The following is a 13,384-nucleotide window of genomic DNA, read 5'->3' as shown; positions in this document are numbered from 1 at the left end:
TTAGTGGCGGAAACGGGCTTCTATAGAAACGGGATTCCATACACAAAAGACTAAAATAATCAAAATCACTTCAAAAAACAGACAAGACGACTACAAAAATAGCCAGAAATCTATAAGACAACAAAATGTAAAATAAATAAAAACCATTAAGAATAGTCGTGAAGAAAATCTTTGTTGGAAGGACAATGTTGCTACAGCTGCAACCACGTCATTGTTTTGTAGTTGGTTAGGCTGTTGAGATTGCGCAATTTTACCATTTATTTTGAAACGTGAGACTAATTACAATAATGAAATCATACATGTGTTTAAATGTAATACTTTTTAAACATTGATTTAAGACATTTTAATGACAATAAAGGCCTCAGTTTTATATTCATGAATTTAATGCCTTTAAGACTTACTGCAGTCCTGACATTTTCAGTGAGAAAATGTCTGTTTTTGCATCACCCTCAAACTGTGAAATACAACTCACTAAAACATTATTGAGAACAGGAAGGGTGAAAGGATGTACATAAATCATACGTCTGTAATGTTTTGATGAATTTGAAAGAGTCTGACTCTTAAATCGTTTTCCACTTGTTCTTTTACGGAGTGGTGGTGGTGTGGACCCAAATGCATGCAGGGAAAGATGGAGGCAGCAGGCAGGCGTATCATTCTGGGAACCAGTCCATGTTTCAAATAAAATCCAACGGGGCACAAGGAAAACCAGGGAACAAACACAGCGGGACACAAGGAGGGCCAACAGTACACAACCATCCAGCAAACACACAGACACTCAGCTGAATAGTGAGGGAGGCTTGTTTGGGAATGGGCCACACCGGGGTGCAACACATGAGGCAGCTAATCAGTCACAATTCAAACACACTGACATTACTGGGGGGTAGAGACACAAGCAGGGATACCAGGGGGGTATTTCATCAAACCCAGCTCAGGGTTAAGTCCAGGTTTAACCTGAGAGTCCGGCTCCGTTACGCCGGGTTTTAACTGGAACGGCGGTTTCATCAACGAGAAAACACCTTGGTTACCATAGTAACACTGTCCGTGGGTCAAACCTGCTCCTGACCAGGTTTAAGCAGCAGGCTTGGCTTAATCTACAGAAGCACTGTCATGAAACCCCGTCATCATTTTTTAAAAAATTATTGAAAAGAAAGAAACAATTGAACACTTACATCTTTCAAACCTTTAATAGATTTAATTTGGTCTTTTAAAATTAAATAACACTATTTAGGATTCGGTTTCTGTATATATATATAAATATATATATAAAAAAGGAAATTACATCGTCCTAATTAGGTGTAATGATGTGTTATGTGTAGCTATAGCTGTCTGAAAGGTGTTTTCAATCAATCAGTAATGTTTTGACCTATAAGGACACGTTCGTATGCATCGCCTCCCATTTACCATAGCTTGTCCTTTCACTGACGATGTGGGAATCCATGACGAGGAAGCTCTTATCATCCGTAGAGCAATGCGACGGGAGAGAGTGTTTAGAGACAGGGGAGACCCCTTTGCTCTCCCTGATAATGAAATCCATGAGAGGTATAAGTTCTCTCGGGAGGGCATGCTGTTCCTGTGTGCTCTGCTGCTGCCGCACATTGAACACCGCAAGGAGGGCACCCGTGCGCTGTCGCCACTCCAAATGGTGTGTTATGGCCTCTGCTTCTTAGCCCCTGGATTGTGTCTGTATTCCGTGGGTGATGCAGAGAGGCTAAGTAAAGCCACTGTGTGCGCACCATCAGAGCTATCTGCTTAGCCCTAAAAAGAATGGTGCACATCTTTGTAACATTCCTAGGCCACAGACAGGAGACCTACATTAAGGAGGACCTTTACAGAATCGCCATTAATGTAAATATATCATTTTATTTCACATAAACAAGTACAGTAACAAGATAATTATGGTCTCGAGTGTACATTATCAAAATACTATTATCAGCTTGACAACTGTTACTTCATGTCATTTCATCCAGGCTTCCCGAATGTGCTGGGAGTCATTGACTGTACCCAAATCAGGCTCAATAGATCTGCAGGAGAACATGAAGGTGATTATGTTACAGTAACAGAAAGTAATCTGTTCAAGATGATCTGTGAGGCTAACATTGTCATTACCAACATCGAGGCAAAGTAGCCTAGGTCCATGCACAATGCCAGGATCTTTCGGGCGAGTGCTATTTATGAGGTAACAAATGCATTTAGCACTTTTTATAAACTAGTCCTTAGACTGTTTCACTCACATTAAGTGTACATTTACAGGTGAATTCTCTGGCGTCCTATTGGGGGACCGGGGTAATGCGTGTCAGCCCTTTTTGCTGACGCCTTATACTGAACCCCAGACAGCTGCTCACCGAGCATTCAATGGGTCCCACGCCCGAACACAAGCCCGAATGGAGAGATGATTTGTGGCATCTTGAAGTCCCATTGTCAGTGCCTGCACCACCTCAGAGTCACCCCAGAAAGGGCCTGCGACATTGTCAGCTTGTGCGGTGCTGCACAACATAGCCAGCTTCAGAAAAGAGCAGGCCCCAGTGGCTGCCCCTGAAATCGATTGGGACAATGGGTCGTTATTCCCGCATTTGGTCACCGGTAGAGCTGTCAGGGAACAATACAGCATACATTTTTTCCATTAAATATAGAACTTTTTTCCTTCCTCGTGTGAGGTGAAACATGATTTTTTACCTAGAAATGCACACTTTGTGTCCGCTTTAATTTTCCTCCCTCAAGTGCCAATATTGTGGAAAGGACACTATTACTATTAGGCCACAGGTTTTAATTCAGTGATTGTCACATGTTTTCTGTTGCGCTCCCCATTGAAGAATGATATTTTTTGGCCCCGAAACATTTTGGCCGCGGTACAATGTGATCAAAATTGGTGAAAAATTTAACCTTCATCGAAAAGGGTAAAATGTGTGACTATACTCCTCTTCAAAACTCAGAAAAATAGCAATCAATGTGCTCTGAATTGTTCTTAGCACGTCCGTCTCACATCAAGAAGGTCCTGGGTTCAAACTTAAAAACAAAATTTAACAGGGCACAAAGAAAACCAGGGAGCAGGGAACAAACACAGCAGGACACGAGGAGGGTCAACAATACACAATGATCCAGTAAACACACAGTGTCCAGACACTCAGCTAAACAATGAGGGAGGCTTGAGGCTTTGAGACTTCAAAAACATGTTTTGCTAGTGCAAAGCAATGTAGCGCTCGCCATAGTTGCACTTTTTTTTATGACATTGTCTCTCTGTCACCACTAGAGGGTGCTCTTACAGAGGCCAATGTGTAATTTGTGCTAATGCATGGAGGCTCCTGACTGCTGCTTTATTTATATTCTAGTTTCCGATGTTGTCACGCTGTTTTTAATTTTTATTCACGCACACCCGATGACAATTTTTGTTATCATTTAGCATCTCCCTCCTGATGTGTAGGGACCAAGACTGACACTTGTATTTTCAGTTCATGTTCTAAACAAGATCATTTTTATGATCATTTTATTTTTTTCTTTTATTTTGTGTATTTTGTTGTCATTTTGTGAGTTGCTGGTACAATTCAGTATGATTGTAATGTATTACTAAAAATATACTGTACATTACAAAACCCCATAATTTTAATGCTATCAACTGTTCTTTTCTCTCTCTCTCTCTCTCTCTCTCTCTCTCTCTCTCTCTCTTTCTCTAGTACTCCCTGTAGTGCCATTTGGTACCCCATTTGAGAAACACTGCACTAGTAAACCTAAATGAGTACATGTACTCCAAATGTGAGTACGAGTTAAGTTTAACTATATGGTAATTATCATTGATATCAAATTTATGCTCAAACAGCTTTGCATAGATGGGAACCAGCGGCTGTTCATAAGTCCTACTTTTGCACTATTTTGAGACAAGCCAGTCATATATGAGACTTATGTTTCTGGGACGTGCTCTGGTGTGACTGGAGCAGTAGCTAATGTGTCATCTTATCAATCATTGAAAATATACATTACATATACTGTACACTGCACTGGAAATAAGCTTGTAACATCCCTTTGCAAAGAGTGTGTGATATATGGGAACATTTGAGAGAGGATCAAACAAGTTTTTACTTCTTCCTACTCTGTTTCAAATTGTTGACCAGAGATGGGCAACTTTTTTCACAGAAGGGGCCACAAAAATTTGAGTGTCTTACCCGAGCCACATTATAATGATCAATCTGAGCCTTAATAAAGGAAAGAACTAGGGGATTTTGTCTGTTTGTGTTTTGTTTGTTTTGGAGATGTTTAGTATATTTTTCTGTTATGTTGGTTTAATCTGATAGTCGTTTAGTGTATTTTTCTGTAATTTTGTATGTTTGTATGTTTTTCAAATATTTTTGAAGCCACTTTTTGTCATTTCAGTTGTTTTGTGTGTTTTTAGAGTTATTTTGTATATTTTCCTCCCCTTTTGTGTTTTTGTTGCCAGGGGGTATTTCATCTAACCCAGCACAGGGTTAAGTCCAGGTTTAACCTGAGAGTCCGGCTCTATTAAGCCAGGTTCTAACTGGAACGGTTTCATCAACGAGAAAACACCTTGGTTACCATAGTAACACAGTCCGTGGGTCAAACCTGCTCCTGACCAGGTTTAAGCAGCAGGCTTGGCTTAAGCTGCAGACGCACTGTCATGAAACCATGTCATCATTTTGAAAGAAGTAATTTAGTGATGCTTTAAAACACTCAACAAAGATCTACAAAAGGAAAAAGGAGTCAAAAAGACTTCTGTTATACTTTTTTTTTAAATGCCCCTTTAATACGGTATTTTAAAAATAAATTAAATCCATACAAATGACAATAGAATCATTGTATTATTACATGTTTAATGTGTACCGTATTTTTAATGAAATATCACAGTCTCCATGTGTTTAAACCATCAGTAATAATATATAAGGATACGTGCGTATCCATCGCCTCCGTTTACTGCACGGTATAAATGTGTCAGTTCATTGATCAGAGATTAATAATGAGAAAGCTGTGGATATACAGAGAGGGAGGGGCTTCAGGGACAGTCACAGGGCAGAGCACTAAGGTTAAATAAGGTCCCCAATGACAAAGATACTCTATTGCTTTAAGGGATGTGCACACAACTCCCGTCCACAGCTCGCCTACGCCTGCAGAGTCCACAGTGTTGGATGTGACATTCAACAGCATCCAACAGCACCGCTGCCTGCTCCCACTGTTCATTTCGTGCTGAGTTCAACAAACTATTCATCAAACACTCAAAAGTCTCATAAATGACAAATTATTTAATTGTGAGTTACATCATCTCTTTTAGTAAACGTGTATGATCACATGCTTCAAATGTTTGCTATGATAAATTGATTAAACAACACCTTCTTTAACCCTTTACTACTTTTAAAATGTTCAAACCACAGTCGGTCCTTTTTTATTTTAGCATTTCTGTCATTTATTTTCCCTGCTCAGTAACAGATGACGTCACGTCCTGTTGGTCTCAGCATTGGTTCCTATTGGCTTCTCATTCATTGTAAAAGCTGCAGCGCATGCGCTGTCAGTCTAATCATTAAATCTGTGATCGATCTCGTGGGTCTTATGACGACGTTCACTTAAGCTAAACATTGTCAGCTGGCTCGGCTTAGCTGGGGAGCTGAGAAGAGTTTGATGAAATGGTAAAAGCCAGCATGGTCACGGACAGCTTAGCTAAACCAGGTATAAACCATATGCCTGGCTCTACTGAGAACACTTTGATGAAAAACCCCCACAATTGTGGTCCCTCTTTTTGAGACAGGGGATCAGAGAATGTGTTTCAACTATTGAGGGATGACACGCCTCAGCCTCCCTGGTAAGGTCTATTCAGGGGTACTGTAGTGGAGGGTCTGCCTGGTAGTCAGACGGATCAGGGAGAAGCCATAATTCCATGTTTAGGGGAATGAATCATGTATCATCACTTCTCTAACTTCATATTTTGATTAACAGTGCATTTCTCTTTAAGATTGTCTCCTGAAGCAAGGCACTGGTTGTCTTCTGTTCAAGTAAAAAAATAAAAAATGGCATTGTGTCATCTAAAATGTAGCTACTGATGTGCAGCATTGGTCCAAATAAATGCAGAGGGTTCTGTCAGGAAGGCCTCCGGTGTAAAACATTTGCCAATTAAAATTTGTGATTCTTATACAAGATGGTATAGTAGATCGGTCTGGACTCTGGGAGAATAATGACCGCTACTTTTAGCTAAACTGGAAACTGTATTAATATAGGCTGAAGAAGGAGTGGATGGAATGCTGTCAGGAGACAGAAAGAGAAGAGGAAGAGTAAAAAAGTTCGGTGTGACAGTTGGGATTCTGAATATTTGCACGATGAATATTAAAGAAGCAGAACTCGCTGACATGATAGAGAGAAGGAATGTTGATGCATTGTGTGTAAAGGACAGTAAGCCTAGGGACATTTCTTTCTGAGTAAAATATTTTCTACTATGGTGCAGACAGCAAGAGAAACAAAATCTGGATTGATAAATGTGTTAAAGCTGCTGAAGATGATAATTTTCTATTAGTTAAAAACATACTTGTAGTGTAGGCCTCAAAGTTCACAGCAAGAATGATAAAATTTAAAAAAAACAAAAAAACACTTCTATTCAGCTATCTACATCACATCCCACAATGCATAGCGCGTAACTTTTCCCGCAAATGAGACAAGCTGGACAGTGATTGGCTTGACAGCATTTTTGTGGTAGTTTGTTCCTGGTTTGTCCTTTGATATCACCCCACTCTGTCAAACATTTAATTTTGTCCGCGTTAACCCAAAATAGCATCTGCCATTGTTTTGCATTGATTTATAGGATTTCACATCCCACAGTGCAATGTTCGGAACTTAAGAGCATGTTTACAGTGGAGATCAAGGAAAACTTTCAAGCCGCATTTTTGTACCTTTTACATATTTTTCTGAGATCTTAGATTTATTGATCTAAGAGGCCTACACTATGTCTTTATCTGATTTTTTTTTAAATTACAGTCTCCAGCAGCTTTAAGAGAGTTTTAGAGGTGAAATGTGTTTCAGATAGACTCATATGCATGAAGTTGGAGGGTGTTCTGAATGAAATCAGTGCTAATAGCACAAAAGTTGGGTGTGAGGTAAGTTCTTTAGTAAAGATAGATGAAGTGGTGCCAAGCGTTCCCAAGGAACTGAGAGTCCTGATTAAAGTGGACAACAATGCACATGTTTGAGAAGGGAAAGTAGGTGATAGGGAGTTATTGTTTAAAACAAAGGTTTGCAGAAGGAAAGATAGTGCCGGTGTCATGTATGTGTGCATCGTACTGAGATTGTATATGCGCATGCGCGCACATGCCGTGATACCCCTAGCTGCCAGCCATCAACCAAAACAAACTAAACAGTAAAAGAACAAGAAGCTGGTTTTATATCCAAAATAAGTCATGGAGTATGGAGGAGGTTAAATGCCTTACTGAAAACTCGGCAGATGAGCAGATTTTCAAAATACTGGTCAAAACTCACAAGTACAAGGAGCTGTACAAACTAGTGGGTCAGCTTAAAGGTCCCATGTCATGCTATTTTTCACCCATCTCCATTTGTTCTAAGAACCCCAAAAACAAAATATTTGAGGTTTATTTTTCCAAACTTGCCTGTTTTCTAGAGTTTTAGCCTCTGAAAAGTCACTTTCTGAGCAACTCTACACAAACAGGCTGATTTGTGGCCTACTTATGCATATTCATGATTGGGCGTGTCTATAGACAAGACACTGACTTCCTCCTCCCCGCACGGTGACGTAGGGCCAGCGGACGGCCCGCCCTCCTCCCACCCACTCGGTAGCCGAGCTCATGCTGCTTTATAAATACGAAACAGAGCGTGGGGGCTGGGCGTACGCCGGCACATACATAGAATACATACATAGCACTGCGTGAAGAACGCTGAAATGCTCACCTTCGTGGGCGTGTCTCTTTACATGTCAATCACGGCAGAGAGCTTCCTGGAGACGTGGCTTCTCCAGCTCAGTGCCGCTTCAAATTCGTCATCAAAGTGGGAACGCATCATGAAATTGGAGTGAGGTGTTTGGGTTCACCCTGCAGTAAGAAAAGAGCAAATCACCCTCTAACTAACGATTGAGGGAATCAATGAAAAAAACACTTTAGGCATGTGTATGAAGCCCAAGTAGCACTTGTTTAAAGCACAGAAAAGTCAATTGAGCTTAACATGGGCCCTTTAATAAAACCAATGAGCCCAAGAGACTGCTGCTCTGGAGAACATGCTGAGGCTGCAGCAGGAGGCTGAAGAGCAAATATTAAATGCCATGCTGAGTCAACAACAGGCAAACCAACAAATGTTTCTGCATTAGTGCATTACACCAACAGTCACATTCATCCTGCAATTCCATAAGTTTCTTTCCTCATACATTCCAGATTCCTACACTCATTTCGTCTGGACCCCTGATGATGCCAATTCCTCCACTGCTGCACCAGCCATATCCAGACACCCCATCAATCCATTGATGTCTCAACACAAACATTTTTCAACTTATTATTTTAGTACAAATTTGAAAATATTGCACAGTGTTCTACTGACAGACTGGGAACTACTGAAGTGTGAACCTAGTCTAGTGCATTCCTGGTCAGAAATGGCTATGTGAAGTCAGTGTTTGATTGATCAGTCAGTTCGTTTGTTACACAATATTGTATTCTACTTGAAGCTGACAGCTGACCTGTGTTTACCTATAAAGTACTGTTACTTTAACCTTTGCAGCCTTCGATTTTTGTCAACATTTCTGTAATCCATAATAAAATTGACTGACAATTGATTCTTTTTTCAACTGTGAGAGCTACTATATCACACACAAAGCAGGACAAAAAACAACATTGCATAAGAGTCTAGAAAAATATCTTTAATTTTATTTTCTTTCTCATTGTCGACTTGTGGTCTTTACTCAAAGTCATTCCATTGTCCTTATTTTCTTCCATCATATCATCTCCATCCAGTAATTGTTCACTGTGAACTTCACATAAATTTTGTAGGACACAACATGCTGACACCACTTGGCTGAAGTAACCAGGGTAATGTGGGCATCCCATATAGGTTCATGCCTCCGACCGACCGACTTTAGATCACAGCCTATTATTATTAAAATGATGTCATTATAACCTTACACGTTAAGTCTACAATAGCACACTGTTCCGTAAAGCCTTTTATTTCAGTGCATTTTAATATTTTCAATTCAGTGTTGACTACATTGCTTCACAATGTAAAATGATTTCAACATGAGTGCACATCTCCAACACAACACATCCTTTTCAACAGTATCAGAATCTAAACTTATCAATGATTAAGGATTTGATTTGAAGTTATTTTATAAGAGCATGCAGTTATAAGACTGTGTACATACATCTACTGATGCCTCTAGACACAACATCAGTTATGTGTCTGGTCTCATTGGGCGTTTCGGGTCTTTCAGCAGACTTGGTGAGCATGTTCATGGCTAGGGAGAATAGTGTGACAGAGCTAGTGCACCCTGTGGTAATACCAATCTCCACCTTGTGCCAAAGTGATGTTATTGCTCCCGAAGACACCCTCAATCTGAAATTGGTGTAGTAATCAGCAATGAGGTCTCTACACTTGCTGAGGACGTGATGTTTTGTCAAAGTGAGCTGAACCAGCTTGTGTGGAATGGAGCCATATGCATTGGCCAGGTCAATCCGCAGCACTGACAGGTTGCCCTTGTTCTCTCTTGCCTCCCTGATCACCTGCGTCACCACACCAGTGTGCTCCAGACAGCCTGGCATTTCTGAAATGCCGCCCTTCTGGACAGATGTATCGGTGTAAGTGTTCTGTTCCAGGTAGGTATTGATAAAGAGCTTAGCCTCAACACTCAGCAGAGAGATGATGCGGAACTGGTAAAGTTGGGTGGAGTTTTCCTCCTTCGGGATCCACTCTCCTTCAGCTACTCTCCATTGATCTGGAATCCTCCCTCTTCTCCAGAAAACTCGGAGGATTTTCCAAAGATGCAGCAGAAGTTTGAAGAAGTTCTTATACACTTTGTATGAAGTGCCACTTGGTCCTGGAGCCGAGCCTGACCTTTCTTTGTGGACAACCTCCCTGACTTCCTTTAGCTGCAGATCTGACTTGTCAAACTGCACCTCAGGTTCAGGGGGTTCTATTAGGATGTTACATGCTCCCGGTTGCTGCTCGCTTGCGGTGTTGCTGTACGTCTGCTTCAGATGTTGGTCCACGCTTTCCTGCAATGATGCAAGTTTACCGCTGCGCTTCTGTCCCAACAGATCCTTGGTGAACTTAAAGAGGTTGGAGATAAAGGTAGTGCGCGTGCGGGCTCTCTCAAAGCGCCGCCATCGATGTCACTTAGCTCGGCAGAGCACCCTGATCATTTTCCATAGGATGCACATTAGCTGGGCCAGGCCAATGCGATCCTCGTCTACACCTCTTTGTATTGGGACTTCAGTACATTCATCTCCTTCCTGATGTTGTGAATCCTCACAGCTCTTTGAGTCTCAGAGTAAGTTGTTGCGGAGCTTTTCTTCTCCTCCCCGCCGAATCGCTCAGCTGCAATACTGACAATGATTGTTGTCAAGCCTTGTAGCTTCCTGTCAGCCTCCCCCTTTACCATTGCCTCCAGAATTTGATCTACATCATCATCAAACTGCTTCCACAATGAGGACATGCTAGCTGTTGGCCATTGGATCCACCCCCTGTCAGACGATGCTCAAGGAATTTGCCTCCAACACTTAGAGGTTCCGGGCACTCCTGCGGGCACGCCTGGCCCCTCCTGCGTGTCAGAAGGTTGAGAACCTGTGCGTTGTGTTGCTTCTGCTCCCAATGGGCACTTCATTATCGCTCGGTGGATCTTTAGACCGTGGATGTTCTTGCACATTTTTCCGCATGTACACTGCTTGCTCGTAGTCGATTGTCCAATGCTTAGGTCTGTTGCCATTGTATCTCTCTGGATGGGATGCTTATCCTCCACCCCTCTCGGGTACCCCTGGGGGTATTTTTTCATAAAGTTCATTGTAGCTAACTTGGGAGTCCTATCAGAGAACACAGATTGGGTTGCCAACCCGTTCTGCCCAGGTTGCCATCTCTAGGACTCTCCATGGTTGTCATCCAGTCTTTCCTGGCTGTCACTGATAACTCAAGGTGTTCGCTGTGTACATATATCTACTGATTCCCCTGAACACATCATCAGTTAGGTGCCTGGTGTCCTCCCTCCTCCAGGTAACTCAGCCGTGGCTGATCAGGTCTTGGCTTGTGTCCAGACGGCTCGCTACCATGGGTCCATGGCTCTCCTCTTTTGAGCCACAGCCATCTTGAGGTCTTCTCTGCCATGTCAGTGGTACTGCAGATGGCTCTCCTCCTTCTCTCTCCCTTGATGCCCAAACAGCTTAGGGCTCTGGTTATGGAACGGGCTGCAAAACCCCTGCATCCAACCTCCACTGGGAAATACCTTGCTCTAACCAGCCATCTGACAGTCACTTACCATACTTGGAGCGCTTTCTCTCAAAGGTTTTTTCCAGGCGATCTTCCCACAGGATGGTCAGCTACAACAGCACTACTTGCGTACTGGTCTCAGACAAAATGACAATGACTGATCACAGATTGGTAACTGCAATGTGGCTGGGAAACTTCAACTGATGTTCAAAGTTCCACCAACAGCTGGCAGTCTTTTGCGGAGGTTAGAATTCCTGCAGAGGTTCTTCTGGCAGGGGTTGTCTGCTCCCCAGCTCTCACTAACTGGGGGTTTCTACTGGATGCATCTCCACTGCGCCACGGCACCTATCCGGTTTTACCCTGCTGTCCGTCTTCCGGTAATCCCCACCGGTTGCACTCCGGTTGGACAACTGTGACGTCACGAGACAGAGGAGTTCTCATGATATTTATATAATCGTGCGAGAACGCAGTTAAAGGTATGTGTTATAAACGCAACAATAAACAGATAAACAAGTCAGTGTTCCTAACGAAGGAGTACAAGAAGGTTGGACTCAACAACAGAGAAGAGATAAAACTGCACCAGTAAAACATGAACTAAATCAAAGTTGTCCAGGTGATTAAAAGAGTCTGATTTTCCTGGAAATCCGTTTATAACTTCAGTGGACATTTTTAGGAGGGAAAAGGAATCTGCTCGTGCTTAGCTCTGTAACTCCAGTCTAATAAGTGGGAGGCACATACTGCAGTGTGGAAGCTCCAGCTGGTAAACCACTTCAAATATTTATCTACAAATAGCAAAACATTTACTTTAAGGTTCATTTTTCATTCCTCTTTTTCAGTCGCGGTAACAGCTTGTTTAAACAGTGTGTAAACTGTGCGCGTGTTGTAACCATAGGAGGAGTTTGAGGAAAAAAACAAAAAAGAAAAAGACATATACTGTATATGTCTCGAGTTTTGCTTCACAAATAAGGAATAAAATTAAATGTATCAAACTGTTTTTATTATTATCATTTCTGTAACATACATTTTGAAAGCTGCATTATGAACCTGCCAAAATAAATCCAAAATGAAGCTTAAAATGTTCATCACCCACTGTAACCTAAAGAATGAGAGAGTAAAGTTGCTCAAATTAAGCAGTGTTATGGTTTATGATGTTCTACGTGATATATGATACAACACTGGATATATGTGCTTTTAATATAGGAGATACACGTTAACATGGAGGGACACACACTTGGTGTCAGTTGTAAATCACTAAGTTAGTCAACAGGCTTAGACAAAAGAATTAATAGCATTTAAAAGTCCAACAACGTAGATTATGGTAGTGTTGGTATGAATTTATTCAAATAAGATTTGCCATTAAATGATGTTTACTTGTCTATGTCCATAATAAACTTATAGACAATTCCTTTACAAGAAACATCAGGAATCTAGGAAAGCTCACCTGCACTGTACAGTATCAAAGTATTTATTTCACACTCACACTGGTTGAATTATTATTGTTGCTAAAAAGTTACTGAATGGATTTCAAGTCACTGAAATGTTTTGGATTGAATCATTCTGATTCATATCAAATCGTTGCTAAAACAAATAATTACACCCCTGAACAATACAATAGCAATTAAGTATATTTAAAAAAAAAAAAACATTTTCAATACAATTTATATAAAAAAATTAAGTTTATGGGGGGTAGGGGGGATTATTCTGTTAATAAAAATAAAATGAAAATTATGAATGATCTTATCTTGAAGTTTGTGGTGTTGTTTAGGGACTGATAGTGAGACCTACAGAGAGACCATAGACAGATGACCTCTCAGCCAGGTGGTTCTAGGACTCCACACTCAAACACAAGCACATACAGAACCCCAGCAAGACTGAACCACATTAGGAATTGACCGATATGGATTCTTTAGGGCCGATGCTTATACCATTTTTTCTCCATCAGCCTTAGCCGATGACCGATACGGACTGCCAATTTTCTTGAGCCGATACTACT

This window comes from Gouania willdenowi, chromosome 11, assembly GCF_900634775.1.
Source record: "Gouania willdenowi chromosome 11, fGouWil2.1, whole genome shotgun sequence".
Taxonomy (NCBI): Eukaryota; Metazoa; Chordata; class Actinopteri; order Blenniiformes; family Gobiesocidae; genus Gouania; species Gouania willdenowi.
The sequence above is the reverse complement of the archived record's forward strand: the minus strand, read 5'-3'. Positions refer to the sequence as shown.